We start from the raw sequence: 16,925 nt of genomic DNA, 5'->3' as shown, positions 1-16,925 counted from the left end.
AACCGGCATCACGGAGCCTGCATCCGGCGAGACTGTGCGGTTGGGAGCGAGGGACAGGAGCTGTTTGTTGCCCTGCACAGCGCCATGATTCTCAGCCTGGGCCCAATCTAGTCAGCCGCTTACTTTAAGCAATCAATGCCTAGGCTGACTGGGACATTCAGTGTGATCAAGAACGAACTGCATGCTGGGATTTGCAGTCTTAATCCAACAAAGGAACTGAATGGACTCGTAATTAATTTGGCACAGGTGTGATCCAGCCTACTTTAGGAGCAGGAATCCAATCGAACTGAAATGAAAGCTGAAAACTAACGGAAGAGACACCAGGGAATCGAGAGCACCGGTGGCATTTGATAAAGGCTTCGCCGAAACGCGTCATGCCAAATGTTTGAATAAACGGCTCCAGAAAAGTCCCTCCGTGTCCCTGCGTCTCCTTTACCACAAGAAGACATTTATTGCATATTGGCGTGTTGCCAATGACACGCAGTGGGAACCCTCTCAGAATGGTTCACGGGTTCATTGGTACTTACCCGGAACCGCCACGCGTCTCGACGTAGCAGAAGCTTTGCTGTCGAATGGCAGTTCATCATAGATGGATGTATGCAGTTACTTTAACCGGCATCATGGAGCCTGCATCCGACGAGACTGTGCGGTTGGGAGCGAGGGACAGGAGCTGTTTGTTGCCCTGCAAAGCGCCATGATTCTCAGCCTGAGCCCAATCTAGTCAGCCGCTTACTTTAAGCAATCAATGACTAGGCTGACCGGGACATTCAGTGTGATCAAGAACGAACTGCATGATGGGATTTGCAGTCTTAATCCAACAAAGGAACTGAATGGACTCGTAATTAATTTGGCACAGGTGTGATCCAGCCTACTTTAGGAGCAGGAAACCAATCGAACTGAAATGAAAGCTGAAAACTAACGGAAGAGACACCAGGGAATCGAGAGCACCGGTGGCATTTGATAAAGTCTTCGCCGAAACGCGTCATGCCAAGTGTTTGAATAAACGGCTCCAGAAAAGTCCCTCTGTGTCCCTACGTCTCCTTTACCACAAGAAGATATTTATTGCATATCGGCGTGTTGCCAATGACACGCAGTGGGGACCCTCTCAGAATGGTTCACGAGTTCATTGGTACTTACCCGGAACCGCCACGCGTCTCGACGTAGCAGAAGCTTTGCTGTCGAATGGCAGTTCATCATAGATGGATGGATGCAGTTACTTTAACCGGCATCACGGAGCCTGCATCCGACGAGACTGTGCGGTTGGGAGCGAGGGACAGGAGCTGTTTGTTGCCCTGCACAGCACCATGATTCTCAGCCTGAGCCCAATCTAGTCAGCCGCTTACTTTAAGCAATCATTGACTAGGCTGACCGGGACATTCAGTGTGATCAAGAATGAACTGCATGCTGGGATTTGCAGTCTTAATCCAACAAAGGAACTGAATGGACTCGCAATTATTTTGGCACAGGTGTGATCCAGCCTACTTTAGAAGCAGGAAACCAATCGAACTGAAATGAAAGCTGAAAACTAATGGAAGAGACACCAGGGAATCGAGAGAACCGGTGGCATTTGATAAAGGCTTCGCCGAAACGCGTCATGCCAAGTGTTTGAATAAATGGCTCCTGAAAAGTCCCTCCGTGTCCCTGCATCTCCTTTACCACAAGAAGATATTTATTGCATATTGGCTTGTTGCCATTGACACGCAGTGGGGACCCTCTCAGAATGGTTCACGGGTTCATTGGTACTTACCCGGAACCGCCACGCGTCTCGACGTAGCAGAAGCTTTGCTGTCGAATGGCAGTTCATCATAGATGGATGTATGCAGTTACTTTAACCGGCATCACGGAGCCTGCATCCGACGAGACTGTGCGGTTGGGAGCGAGGGACAGGAGCTGTTTGTTGCCCTGCACAGCGCCATGATTCTCAGCCTGGGCCCAATCTAGTCAGCCGCTTACTTTAAGCAATCAATGACTAGGCTGACCGGGACATTCAGTGTGATCAAGAACGAACTGCATGCTGGGATTTGCAGTCTTAATCCAACAAAGGAACTGAATGGACTCGTAATTATTTTGGCACCGGTGTGATCCAGCCTACTTTAGAAGCAGGAAACCAATCGAACTGAAATGAAAGCTGAAAACTAATGGAAGAGACACCAGGGAATCGAGAGAACCGGTGGCATTTGATAAAGGCTTCGCCAAAACGCGTCATGCCAAGTGTTTGAATAAATGGCTCCTGAAAAGTCCCTCCGTGTCCCTGCGTCTCCTTTACCACAAGAAGATATTTATTGCATATTGGCGTGTTGCCAATGACACGCAGTGGGGACCCTCTCAGAAAGGTTCACGGGTTCATTGGTACTTACCCGGAACCGCCACGCGTCTCGACGTAGCAGAAGCTTTGCTGTCGAATGGCAGTTCATCATAGATGGATGTATGCAGTTACTTTAACCGGCATCACGGAGCCTGCATCTGACGAGACTGTGCGGTTGGGAGCGAGGGACAGGAGCTGTTTGTTGCCCTGCACAGCGCCATGATTCTCAGCCTGAGCCCAATCTAGTCAGCCGCTTACTTTAAGCAATCAATGACTAGGCTGACAGGGACATTCAGTGTGATCAAGAACGAACTGCATGCTGGGATTTGCAGTCTTAATCCAACAAAGGAACTGAATGGACTCGTAATTAATTTGGCACAGGTGTGATCCAGCCTACTTTAGGAGCAGGAAACCAATCGAACTGAAATGAAAGCTGAAAACTAACGGAAGAGACACCAGGGAATCGAGAGCACCGGTGGCATTTGATAAAGGCTTTGCCGAAACGCGTCATGCCAAGTGTTTGAATAAACGGCTCCAGAAAAGTCCCTCTGTGTCCCTACGTCTCCTTTACCACAAGAAGATATTTATTGCATATTGGCGTGTTGCCAATGACACGCAGTGGGGACCCTCTCAGAATGGTTCACGGGTTCATTGGTACTTACCCGGAACCGCCACGCGTCTCGACGTAGCAGAAGATTTGCTGTCGAATGGCAGTTCATCATAGATGGATGGATGCAGTTACTTTAACCGGCATCACGGAGCCTGCATCCGACGAGACTGTGCGGTTGGGAGCGAGGGACAGGAGCTGTTTGTTGCCCTGCACAGCACCATGATTCTCAGCCTGCGCCCAATCTAGTCAGCCGCTTACTTTAAGCAATCATTGACTAGGCTGACCGGGACATTCAGTGTGATCAAGAATGAACTGCATGCTGGGATTTGCAGTCTTAATCCAACAAAGGAACTGAATGGACTCGCAATTATTTTGGCACAGGTGTGATCCAGCCTACTTTAGAAGCAGGAAACCAATCGAACTGAAATGAAAGCTGAAAACTAATGGAAGAGACACCAGGGAATCGAGAGAACCGGTGGCATTTGATAAAGGCTTCGCCGAAACGCGTCATGCCAAGTGTTTGAATAAATGGCTCCTGAAAAGTCCCTCCATGTCCCTGCATCTCCTTTACCACAAGAAGATATTTATTGCATATTGGCGTGTTGCCAATGACACGCAGTGGGGACCCTCTCAGAATGGTTCACGGGTTCATTGGTACTTACCCGGAACCGCCACGCGTCTCGACGTAGCAGAAGCTTTGCTGTCGAATGGCAGTTCATCATAGATGGATGTATGCAGTTACTTTAACCGGCATCACGGAGCCTGCATCCGACGAGACTGTGCGGTTGGGAGCGAGGGACAGGAGCTGTTTGTTGCCCTGCACAGCGCCATGATTCTCAGCCTGGGCCCAATCTAGTCAGCCGCTTACTTTAAGCAATCAATGACTAGGCTGACCGGGACATTCAGTGTGATCAAGAACGAACTGCATGCTGGGATTTGCAGTCTTAATCCAACAAAGGAACTGAATGGACTCGTAATTAATTTGGCACAGGTGTGATCCAGCCTACTTTAGGAGCAGGAATCCAATCGAACTGAAATGAAAGCTGAAAACTAACGGAAGAGACACCAGGGAATCGAGAGCACCGGTGGCATTTGATAAAGGCTTCGCCGAAACGCATCATGCCAAATGTTTGAATAAACGGCTCCAGAAAAGTCCCTCCGTGTCCCTGCGTCTCCTTTACCACAAGAAGATATTTATTGCATATTGGCGTGTTGCCAATGACAAGCAGTGGGAACCCTCTCAGAATGGTTCACGGGTTCATTGGTACTTACCCGGAACCGCCACGCGTCTCGACGTAGCAGAAGCTTTGCTGTCGAATGGCAGTTCATCATAGATGGATGTATGCAGTTACTTTAACCGGCATCACGGAGCCTGCATCCAGCGAGACTGTGCGGTTGGGAGCGAGGGACAGGAGCTGTTTGTTGCCCTGCACAGCGCCATGATTCTCAGCCTGAGCCCAATCTAGTCAGCCGCTTACTTTAAGCAATCAATGACTAGGCTGACCGGGACATTCAGTGTGATCAAGAACGAACTGCATGATGGGATTTGCAGTCTTAATCCAACAAAGGAACTGAATGGACTCGTAATTAATTTGGCACAGGTGTGATCCAGCCTACTTTAGGAGCAGGAAACCAATCGAACTGAAATGAAAGCTGAAAACTAACGGAAGAGACACCAGGGAATCGAGAGCACCAGTGGCATTTGATAAAGGCTTCGCCGAAACGCGTCATGCCAAGTGTTTGAATAAACGGCTCCAGAAAAGTCCCTCTGTGTCCCTACGTCTCCTTTACCACAAGAAGATATTTATTGCATATCGGCGTGTTGCCAATGACACGCAGTGGGGACCCTCTCAGAATGGTTCACGGGTTCATTGGTACTTACCCGGAACCGCCACGCGTCTCGACGTAGCAGAAGCTTTGCTGTCGAATGGCAGTTCATCATAGATGGATGGATGCAGTTACTTTAACCGGCATCACAGAGCCTGCATCCGACGAGACTGTGCGGTTGGGAGCGAGGGACAGGAGCTCTTTGTTGCCCTGCACAGCACCATGATTCTCAGCCTGAGCCCAATCTAGTCAGCCGCTTACTTTAAGCAATCATTGACTAGGCTGACCGGGACATTCAGTGTGATCAAGAATGAACTGCATGCTGGGATTTGCAGTCTTAATCCAACAAAGGAACTGAATGGACTCGCAATTATTTTGGCACAGGTGTGATCCAGCCTACTTTAGAAGCAGGAAACCAATCGAACTGAAATGAAAGCTGAAAACTAATGGAAGAGACACCAGGGAATCGAGAGAACCGGTGGCATTTGATAAAGGCTTCGCCGAAACGCGTCATGCCAAGTGTTTGAATAAATGGCTCCTGAAAAGTCCCTCTGTGTCCCTGCATCTCCTTTACCACAAGAAGATATTTATTGCATATTGGCGTGTTGCCAATGACACGCAGTGGGGACCCTCTCAGAATGGTTCACGGGTTCATTGGTACTTACCCGGAACCGCCACGCGTCTCGACGTAGCAGAAGCTTTGCTGTCGAATGGCAGTTCATCATAGATGGATGTATGCAGTTACTTTAACCGGCATCACGGAGCCTGCATCCGACAAGACTGTGCGGTTGGGAGCGAGGGACAGGAGCTGTTTGTTGCCCTGCACAGCGCCATGATTCTCAGCCTGGGCCCCATCTAGTCAGCCGCTTACTTTAAGCAATCAATGACTAGGCTGACCGGGACATTCAGTGTGATCAAGAATGAACTGCATGCTGGGATTTGCAGTCTTAATCCAACAAAGGAACTGAATGGACTCGCAATTATTTTGGCACAGGTGTGATCCAGCCTACTTTAGAAGCAGGAAACCAATCGAACTGAAATGAAAGCTGAAAACTAATGGAAGAGACACCAGGGAATCGAGAGAACCGGTGGCATTTGATAAAGGCTTCGCCGAAACGCGTCATGCCAAGTGTTTGAATAAATGGCTCCTGAAAAGTCCCTCCGTGTCCCTGCGTCTCCTTTACCACAAGAAGATATTTATTGCATATTGGCGTGTTGCCAATGACACGCAGTGGGGACCCTCTCAGAATGGTTCACGGGTTCATTGGTACTTACCCGGAACCGCCACGCGTCTCGACGTAGCAGAAGCTTTGCTGTCGAATGGCAGTTCATCATAGATGGATGTATGCAGTTACTTTAACCAGCATCACGGAGCCTGCATCTGACGAGACTGTGCGGTTGGGAGCGAGGGACAGGAGCTGTTTGTTGCCCTGCACAGCGCCATGATTCTCAGCCTGAGCCCAATCTAGTCAGCCGCTTACTTTAAGCAATCAATGACTAGGCTGACAGGGACATTCAGTGTGATCAAGAACGAACTGCATGCTGGGATTTGCAGTCTTAATCCAACAAAGGAACTGAATGGACTCGTAATTAATTTGGCACAGGTGTGATCCAGCCTACTTTAGGAGCAGGAAACCAATCGAACTGAAATGAAAGCTGAAAACTAACGGAAGAGACACCAGGGAATCGAGAGCACCGGTGGCATTTGATAAAGGCTTTGCCGAAACGCGTCATGCCAAGTGTTTGAATAAACGGCTCCAGAAAAGTCCCTCTCTGTCCCTACGTCTCCTTTACCACAAGAAGATATTTATTGCATATTGGCGTGTTGCCAATGACACGCAGTGGGGACCCTCTCAGAATGGTTCACGGGTTCATTGGTACTTACCCGGAACCGCCACGCGTCTCGACGTAGCAGAAGATTTGCTGTCGAATGGCAGTTCATCATAGATGGATGGATGCAGTTACTTTAACCGGCATCACGGAGCCTGCATCTGACGAGACTGTGCGGTTGGGAGCGAGGGACAGGAGCTGTTTGTTGCCCTGCACAGCACCATGATTCTCAGCCTGCGCCCAATCTAGTCAGCCGCTTACTTTAAGCAATCATTGACTAGGCTGACCGGGACATTCAGTGTGATCAAGAATGAACTGCATGCTGGGATTTGCAGTCTTAATCCAACAAAGGAACTGAATGGACTCGCAATTATTTTGGCACAGGTGTGATCCAGCCTACTTTAGAAGCAGGAAACCAATCGAACTGAAATGAAAGCTGAAAACTAATGGAAGAGACACCAGGTAATCGAGAGAACCGGTGGCATTTGATAAAGGCTTCGCCGAAACGCGTCATGCCAAGTGTTTGAATAAATGGCTCCTGAAAAGTCCCTCCGTGTCCCTGCATCTCCTTTACCACAAGAAGATATTTATTGCATATTGGCGTGTTGCCAATGACACGCAGTGGGGACCCTCTCAGAATGGTTCACGGGTTCATTGGTACTTACCCGGAACCGCCACGCGTCTCGACGTAGCAGAAGCTTTGCTGTCGAATGGCAGTTCATCATAGATGGATGTATGCATTTACTTTAACCGGCATCACGGAGCCTGCATCAGACGAGACTGTGCGGTTGGGAGCGAGGGACAGGAGCTGTTTGTTGCCCTGCACAGCGCCATGATTCTCAGCCTGGGCCCCATCTAGTCAGCCGCTTACTTTAAGCAATCAATGACTAGGCTGACCGGGACATTCAGTGTGATCAAGAACGAACTGCATGCTGGGATTTGCAGTCTTAATCCAACAAAGGAACTGAATGGACTCGTAATTAATTTGGCACAGGTGTGATCCAGCCTACTTTAGGAGCAGGAATCCAATCGAACTGAAATGAAAGCTGAAAACTAACGGAAGAGACACCAGGGAATCGAGAGCACCGGTGGCATTTGATAAAGGCTTCGCCGAAACGCGTCATGCCAAATGTTTGAATAAACGGCTCCAGAAAAGTCCCTCCGTGTCCCCGCGTCTCCTTTACCACAAGAAGATATTTATTGCATATTGGCGTGTTGCCAATGACACGCAGTGGGGACCCTCTCAGAATGGTTCACGGGTTCATTGGTACTTACCCGGAACCGCCACGCGTCTCGACGTAGCAGAAGCTTTGCTGTCGAATGGCAGTTCATCATAGATGGATGGATGCAGTTACTTTAACCGGCATCACGGAGCCTGCATCCGACGAGACTGTGCGGTTGGGAGCGAGGGACAGGAGCTGTTTGTTGCCCTGCACAGCACCATGATTCTCAGCCTGAGCCCAATCTAGTCAGCCGCTTACTTTAAGCAATCATTGACTAGGCTGACCGGGACATTCAGTGTGATCAAGAATGAACTACATGCTGGGATTTGCAGTCTTAATCCAACAAAGGAACTGAATGGACTCGCAATTATTTTGGCACAGGTGTGATCCAGCCTACTTTAGAAGCAGGAAACCAATCGAACTGAAATGAAAGCTGAAAACTAATGGAAGAGACACCAGGGAATCGAGAGAACCGGTGGCATTTGATAAAGGCTTCGCCGAAACGCGTCATGCCAAGTGTTTGAATAAATGGCTCCTGAAAAGTCCCTCCGTGTCCCTGCATCTCCTTTACCACAAGAAGATATTTATTGCATATTGGCGTGTTGCCAGTGACACGCAGTGGGGACCCTCTCAGAATGGTTCACGGGTTCATTGGTACTTACCCGGAACCGCCACGCGTCTCGACGTAGCAGAAGCTTTGCTGTCGAATGGCAGTTCATCATAGATGGATGTATGCAGTTACTTTAACCGGCATCACGGAGCCTGCATCCGACGAGACTGTGCGGTTGGGAGTGAGGAACAGGAGCTGTTTGTTGCCCTGCACAGCGCCATGATTCTCAGCCTGGGCCCAATCTAGTCAGCCGCTTACTTTAAGCAATCAATGACTAGGCTGACCGGGACATTCAGTGTGATCAAGAACGAACTGCATGCTGGGATTTGCAGTCTTAATCCAACAAAGGAACTGAATGGACTCGTAATTAATTTGGCACAGGTGTGATCCAGCCTACTTTAGGAGCAGGAAACCAATCGAACTGAAATGAAAGCTGAAAACTAACGGAAGAGACACCAGGGAATCGAGAGCACCGGTGGCATTTGATAAAGGCTTCGCCGAAATGCGTCATGCCAAGTGTTTGAATAAACGGCTCCAGAAACGTCCCTCCGTGTTCCTGCGTCTCCTTTACCACAAGAAGCTATTTATTGCATATTGGCGTGTTGCCAATGACACGCAGTGGGAACCCTCTCAGAATGGTTCACGGGTTCATTGGTACTTACCCGGAACCGCCACGCGTCTCGACGTAGCAGAAGCTTTGCTGTCGAATGGCAGTTCATCATAGATGGATGTATGCAGTTACTTTAACCGGCATCACGGAGCCTGCATCCGACGAGACTGTGCGGTTGGGAGCGAGGGACAGGAGCTGTTTGTTGCCCTGCACAGCGCCATGATTTTCAGCCTGAGCCCAATCTAGTCAGCCGCTTATTTTAAGCAATCAATGACTAGGCTGACCGGGACATTCAGTGTGATCAAGAACGAACTGCATGCTGGGATTTGCAGTCTTAATCCAACAAAGGAACTGAATGGACTCGTAATTAATTTGGCACAGGTGTGATCCAGCCTACTTTAGGAGCAGGAAACCAATCGAACTGAAATGAAAGCTGAAAACTAACGGAAGAGACACCAGGGAATCGAGAGCACCGGTGGCATTTGATAAAGGCTTCGCCGAAACGCGTCATGCCAAGTGTTTGAATAAACGGCTCCAGAAAAGTCCCTCTGTGTCCCTACGTCTCCTTTACCACAAGAAGATATTTATTGCATATTGGCGTGTTGCCAATGACACGCAGTGGGGACCCTCTCAGAATGGTTCACGGGTTCATTGGTACTTACCCGGAACCGCCACGCATCTCGATGTAGCCGAAGCTTTGCTGTCGAATGGTAGTTCATCATAGATGGATGGATGCAGTTACTTTAACCCACATCACGGAGCCTGCATCCGACGAGACTGTGCGGTTGGGAGCGAGGGACAGGAGCTGTTTGTTGCCCTGCACAGCACCATGATTCTCAGCCTGAGCCCAATCTAGTCAGCCGCTTACTTTAAGCAATCAATGACTAGGCTGACCGGGACATTCAGTGTGATCAAGAACGAACTACATGCTGGGATTTGCAGTCTTAATCCAACAAAGGAACTGAATGGACTCGTAATTAATTTGGCACAGGTGTGATCCAGCCTCCTTTAGGAGCAGGAAACCAATCGAACTGAAATGAAAGCTGAAAACTAACGGAAGAGACACCAGGGAATCGAGAGCACCGGTGGCATTTGATAAAGGCTTCGCCGAAACGCGTCATGCCAAGTGTTTGAATAAACGGCTCCAGATAAGTCCCTCCTTGTCCCTGCGTCTCCTTTACCACAAGAAGATATTTATTGCATATTGGCGTGTTGCCAATGACACGCAGTGGGGACCCTCTCAGAATGGTTCACGGGTTCATTGGTACTTACCCGGAACCGCCATGCGTCTCGACGTAGCAGAAGCTTTGCTGTCGAATGGCAGTTCATCATAGATGGATGTATGCAGTTACTTTAACCGGCATCACAGAGCCTGCATCCGACGAGACTGTGCGGTTGGGAGCGAGGGACAGGAGCTGTTTGTTGCCCTGCACAGCGCCATGATTCTCAGCCTGAGCCCAATCTAGTCAGCCGCTTACTTTAAGCAATCAATGACTAGGCTGACCGGGACATTCAGTGTGATCAAGAACGAACTGCATGCTGGGATTTGCAGTCTTAATCCAACAAAGGAACTGAATGGACTCGTAATTAATTTGGCACAGGTGTGATCCAGCCTACTTTAGAAGCAGGAAACCAATCGAACTGAAATGAAAACTGAAAACTAACGGAAGAGACACCAGGGAATCGAGAGCACCGGTGGCATTTGATAAAGGCTTCGCCGAAACACGTCATACCAAATGTTTGAATAAACAGCTCCAGAAAAGTCACTCCGTGTCCCTGCGTCTCCTTTACCACAAGAAGATATTTATTGCATATTGGCGTGTTGCCAATGACACGCAGTGTGGACCCTCTCAGAATGGTTCACGGGTTCATTGGTACTTACCCGGAACCGCCACGCGTCTCGACGTAGCAGAAGCTTTGCTGTCGAATGGTAGTTCATCATACATGGATGTATGCAGTTACTTTAACCGGCATCACGGAGCCTGCATCCGACGAGACTGTGCGGTTGGGAGCGAGGGACAGGAGCTGTTTGTTGCCCTGCACAGCGCCATGATTCTCAGCCTGGGCCCAATCTAGTCAGCCGCTTTCTTTAAGCAATCAATGACTAGGCTGACCGGGACATTCAGTGTGATCAAGAACGAACTGCATGCTGGGATTTGCAGTCTTAATCCAACAAAGGAACTGAATGGACTCGTAGTTATTTTGGCACAGGTGTGATCCAGCCTACTTTAGAAGCAGGAAACCAATCGAACTGAAATGAAAGCTGAAAACTAATGGAAGAGACACCAGGGAATCGAGAGAACCGGTGGCATTTGATAAAGGCTTCGCCGAAACGCGTCATGCCAAGTGTTTGAATAAATGGCTCCTAAAAAGTCCCTCCGTGTCCCTGCGTCTCCTTTACCACAAGAAGATATTTATTGCATATTGGCGTGTTGCCAATGACACGCAGTGGAGACCCTCTCAGAATGGTTCACGGGTTCATTGGTACTTACCCGGAACCGCCACACGTCTCGACGTAGCAGAAGCTTTGCTGTCGAATGGTAGTTCATCATAGATGGATGTATGCAGTTACTTTAACCGGCATCACGGAGCCTGCATCTGACGAGACTGTGTGGTTGGGAGCGAGGGACAGGAGCTGTTTGTTGCCCTGCACAGCGCCATGATTCTGAGCCTGGGGCCAATCTAGTCAGCCGCTTACTTTAAGCAATCAATGACTAGGCTGACCGGGACATTCAGTGTGATCAAGAACGAACTGCATGCTGGGATTTGCAGTCTTAATACAACAAAGGAACTGAATGGACTCGTAATTAATTTGGCACAGGTGTGATCCAGCCTACTTTAGGAGCAGGAAACCAATCGAACTGAAATGAAAGCTGAAAACTAACGGAAGAGACACCAGGGAATCGAGAGCACCGGTGGCATTTGATAAAGTCTTCGCCAAAACGCGCCATGCCAAGTGTTTGAATAAACGGCTCCAGAAAAGTCCCTCCGTGTCCCTGCGTCTCCTTTACCACAAGAAGATATTTATTGCATATTGGTGTGTTGCCAATGACACGCAGTGGGGACCCTCTCAGAATGGTTCACGGGTTCATTGGTACTTACCCGGAACTGCCACGCGTCTCGACGTAGCAGAAGCTTTGCTGTCGAATGGCAGTTCATCATAGATGGATGTATGCAGTTACTTTAACTGGCATCACGGAGCCTGCATCCGATGAGACTGTGCGGTTGGGAGCGAGGGACAGGAGCTGTTTGTTGCCCTGCACAGCGCCATGATTCTCAGCCTGAGCCCAATCTAGTCAGCCGCTTACTTTAAGCAATCAATGACTAGGCTGACCGGGACATTCAGTGTGATCAAAAACGAACTGCATGCTGGGATTTGCAGTCTTAATCCAACAAAGGAACTGAATGGACTCGTAATTAATTTGGCACAGGTGTGATCCAGCCTACTTTAGGAGCAGGAAACCAATCGAACTGAAATGAAAGCTGAAAACTAACGGAAGAGACACCAGGGATTCGAGAGCACCGGTGGCATTTGATAAAGGCTTCGCCGAAACGCGTCATGCCAAGTGTTTGAATAAACGGCCCCAGAAAAGTCCCTCTGTGTCCCTACGTCTCCTTTACCACAAGAAGATATTTATTGCATATTGGCGTGTTGCCAATGACACGCAGTGGGGATCCTCTCAGAATGGTTCACGGGTTCATTGGTACTTACCCGGAACCGCCGCGCGTCTCGACGTAGCAGAAGCTTTGCTGTCGAATGGTAGTTCATCATAGATGGATGTATGCAGTTACTTTAACCGGCATCACGGAGCCTGCATCCGACGAGACTGTGCGGTTGGGAGCGAGGGACAGGAGCTGTTTGTTGCCCTGCACAGCGCCATGATTCTCAGCCTGGGCCCAATCTAGTCAGCGGCTTACTTTAAGCAATCAATGACTAGGCTGACCGGGACATTCAGTGTGATCAAGAACGAACTGCATGCTGGGATTTGCAGTCTTAATCCAACAAAGGAACTGAATGGACTCGTAATTAATTTGGCACAAGTGTGATCCAGCCTACTTTAGGAGCAGGAAACCAATCGAACTGAAATGAAAGCTGAAAACTAACGGAAGAGACACCAGGGAATCGAGAGCACCGGTGGCATTTGATAAAGGCTTCGCCGAAACGCGTCATGCCAAGTGTTTGAATAAACGGCTCCAGAAAAGTCCCTCCGTGTCCCTGCGTCTCCTTTACCACAAGAAGATATTTATTGCATATTGGCGTGTTGCAATGACACTCAGTGGGGACCCTCTCAGAATGGTTCACGGGTTCATTGGTACTTACCCGGAACCGCCACGCGTCTCGACGTAGCAGAAGCTTTGCTGTCGAATGGCAGTTCATCATAGATGGATGTATGCAGTTACTTTAACCGGCATCACGGAGCCTGCATCCGACGAGACTGTGCGGTTGGGAGCGAGGGACAGGAGCTGTTTGTTGCCCTGCACAGCGCCATGATTCTCAGCCTGAGCCCAATCTAGTCAGCCGCTTACTTTAAGCAATCAATGACTAGGCTGACCGGGACATTCAGTGTGATCAAGAACGAACTGCATGCTGGGATTTGCAGTCTTAATCCAACAAAGGAACTGAATGGACTCGTAATTATTTTGGCACAGGTGTGATCCAGCCTACTTTAGAAGCAGGAAACCAATCGAACTGAAATGAAAGCTGAAAACTAATGGAAGAGACACCAGGGAATCGAGAGAACCGGTGGCATTTGATAAAGGCTTCGCCGAAACGCGTCATGCCAAGTGTTTGAATAAATGGCTCCTAAAAAGTCCCTCCGTGTCCCTGCATCTCCTTTACCACAAGAAGATATTTATTGCATATTGGCGTGTTGCCAATGACACGCAGTGGAGACCCTCTCAGAATGGTTCACGGGTTCATTGGTACTTACCCGGAACCGCCATGCGTCTCGACGTAGCAGAAGCTTTGCTGTCGAATGGTAGTTCATCATAGATGGATGTATGCAGTTACTTTAACCGGCATCACGGAGCCTGCATCTGACGAGACTGTTTGGTTGGGAGCGAGGGACAGGACCTGTTTGTTGCCCTGCACAGCGCCATGATTCTGAGCCTGGGCCCAATCTAGTCAGCCGCTTACTTTAAGCAATCAATGACTAGGCTGACTGGGACATTCAGTGTGATCAAGAACGAACTGCATGCTGGGATTTGCAGTCTTAATACAACAAAGGAACTGAATGGACTCGTAATTAATTTGGCACAGGTGTGATCCAGCCTACTTTAGGAGCAGGAAACCAATCGAACTGAAATGAAAGCTGAAAACTAACGGAAGAGACACCAGGGAATCGAGAGCACCGGTGGCATTTGATAAAGTCTTCGCCAAAACGCGCCATGCCAAGTGTTTGAATAAACGGCTCCAGAAAAGTCCCTCCGTGTCCCTGCGTCTCCTTTACCACAAGAAGATATTTATTGCATATTGGTGTGTTGCCAATGACACGCAGTGGGGACCCTCTCAGAATGGTTCACGGGTTCATTGGTACTTACCCGGAACTGCCACGCGTCTCGACGTAGTAGAAGCTTTGCTGTCGAATGGCAGTTCATCATAGATGGATGTATGCAGTTACTTTAACTGGCATCACGGAGCCTGCATCCGATGAGACTGTGCGGTTGGGAGCGAGGGACAGGAGCTGTTTGTTGCCCTGCACAGCGCCATGATTCTCAGCCTGAGCCCAATCTAGTCAGCCGCTTACTTTAAGCAATCAATGACTAGGCTGACCGGGACATTCAGTGTGATCAAAAACGAACTGCATGCTGGGATTTGCAGTCTTAATCCAACAAAGGAACTGAATGGACTCGTAAATAATTTGGCACAGGTGTGATCCAGCCTACTTTAGGAGCAGGAAACCAATCGAACTGAAATGAAAGCTGAAAACTAACGGAAGAGACACCAGGGAATCGAGAGCACCGGTGGCATTTGATAAAGGCTTCGCCGAAACGCGTCATGCCAAGTGTTTGAATAAACGGCCCCAGAAAAGTCCCTCTGTGTCCCTACGTCTCCTTTACCACAAGAAGATATTTATTGCATATTGGCGTGTTGCCAATGACACGCAGTGGGGACCCTCTCAGAATGGTTCACGGGTTCATTGGTACTTACCCGGAACTGCCACGCGTCTCGACGTAGCAGAAGCTTTGCTGTCGAATGGTAGTTCATCATAGATGGATGTATGCAGTTACTTTAACTGGCATCACGGAGCCTGCATCCGACGAGACTGTGCGGTTGGGAGCGAGGGACAGGAGCTGTTTGTTGCCCTGCACAGCGCCATGATTCTCAGCCTGGGCCCAATCTAGTCAGCGGCTTACTTTAAGCAATCAATGACTAGGCTGACCGGGACATTCAGTGTGATCAAGAACGAACTGCATGCTGGGATTTGCAGTCTTAATCCAACAAAGGAACTGAATGGACTCGTAATTAATTTGGCACAAGTGTGATCCAGCCTACTTTAGGAGCAGGAAACCAATCGAACTGAAATGAAAGCTGAAAACTAACGGAAGAGACACCAGGGAATCGAGAGCACCGGTGGCATTTGATAAAGGCTTCGCCGAAACGCGTCATGCCAAGTGTTTGAATAAACGGCTCCAGAAAAGTCCCTCCGTGTCCCTGCGTCTCCTTTACCACAAGAAGATATTTATTGCATATTGGCGTGTTGCAATGACACTCAGTGGGGACCCTCTCAGAATGGTTCACGGGTTCATTGGTACTTACCCGGAACCGCCACGCGTCTCGACGTAGCAGAAGCTTTGCTGTCGAATGGCAGTTCATCATAGATGGATGTATGCAGTTACTTTAACCGGCATCACGGAGCCTGCATCCGACGAGACTGTGCGGTTGGGAGCGAGGGACAGGAGCTGTTTGTTGCCCTGCACAGCGCCATGATTCTCAGCCTGAGCCCACTCTAGTCAGCCGCTTACTTTAAGCAATCAATGACTAGGCTGACCGGGACATTCAGTGTGATCAAGAACGAACTGCATGCTGGGATTTGCAGTCTTAATCCAACAAAGGAACTGAATGGACTCGTAATTATTTTGGCACAGGTGTGATCCAGCCTACTTTAGAAGCAGGAAACCAATCGAACTGAAATGAAAGCAGAAAACTAATGGAAGAGACACCAGGGAATCGAGAGAACCGGTGGCATTTGATAAAGGCTTCGCCGAAACGCGTCATGCCAAGTGTTTGAATAAATGGCTCCTAAAAAGTCCCTCCGTGTCCCTGCGTCTCCTTTACCACAAGAAGATATTTATTGCATATTGGCGTGTTGCCAATGACCCGCAGTGGAGACCCTCTCAGAATGGTTCACGGGTTCATTGGTACTTACCCGGAACCGCCACGCGTCTCGACGTAGCAGAAGCTTTGCTGTCGAATGGTAGTTCATCATAGATGGATGTATGCAGTTACTTTAACCGGCATCACGGAGCCTGCATCTGACGAGACTGTGTGGTTGGGAGCGAGGGACAGGAGCTGTTTGTTGCCCTGCACAGCGCCATGATTCTGAGCCTGGGCCCAATCTAGTCAGCCGCTTACTTTAAGCAATCAATGACTAGGCTGACCGGGACATTCAGTGTGATCAAGAACGAACTGCATGCTGGGATTTGCAGTCTTAATACAACAAAGGAACTGAATGGACTCGTAATTAATTTGGCACAGGTGTGATCCAGCCTACTTTAGGAGCAGGAAACCAATCGAACTGAAATGAAAGCTGAAAACTAACGGAAGAGACACCAGGGAATCGAGAGCACCGGTGGCATTTGATAAAGTCTTCGCCAAAACGCGCCATGCCAAGTGTTTGAATAAACGGCTCCAGAAAAGTCCCTCCGTGTCCCTGCGTCTCCTTTACCACAAGAAGATATTTATTGCA

Source organism: Lissotriton vulgaris, chromosome 4_1 (genome assembly GCF_964263255.1).
Source record: "Lissotriton vulgaris chromosome 4_1, aLisVul1.2, whole genome shotgun sequence".
Taxonomy (NCBI): Eukaryota; Metazoa; Chordata; class Amphibia; order Caudata; family Salamandridae; genus Lissotriton; species Lissotriton vulgaris.
Note: the sequence above shows the minus strand (reverse complement) of the source record.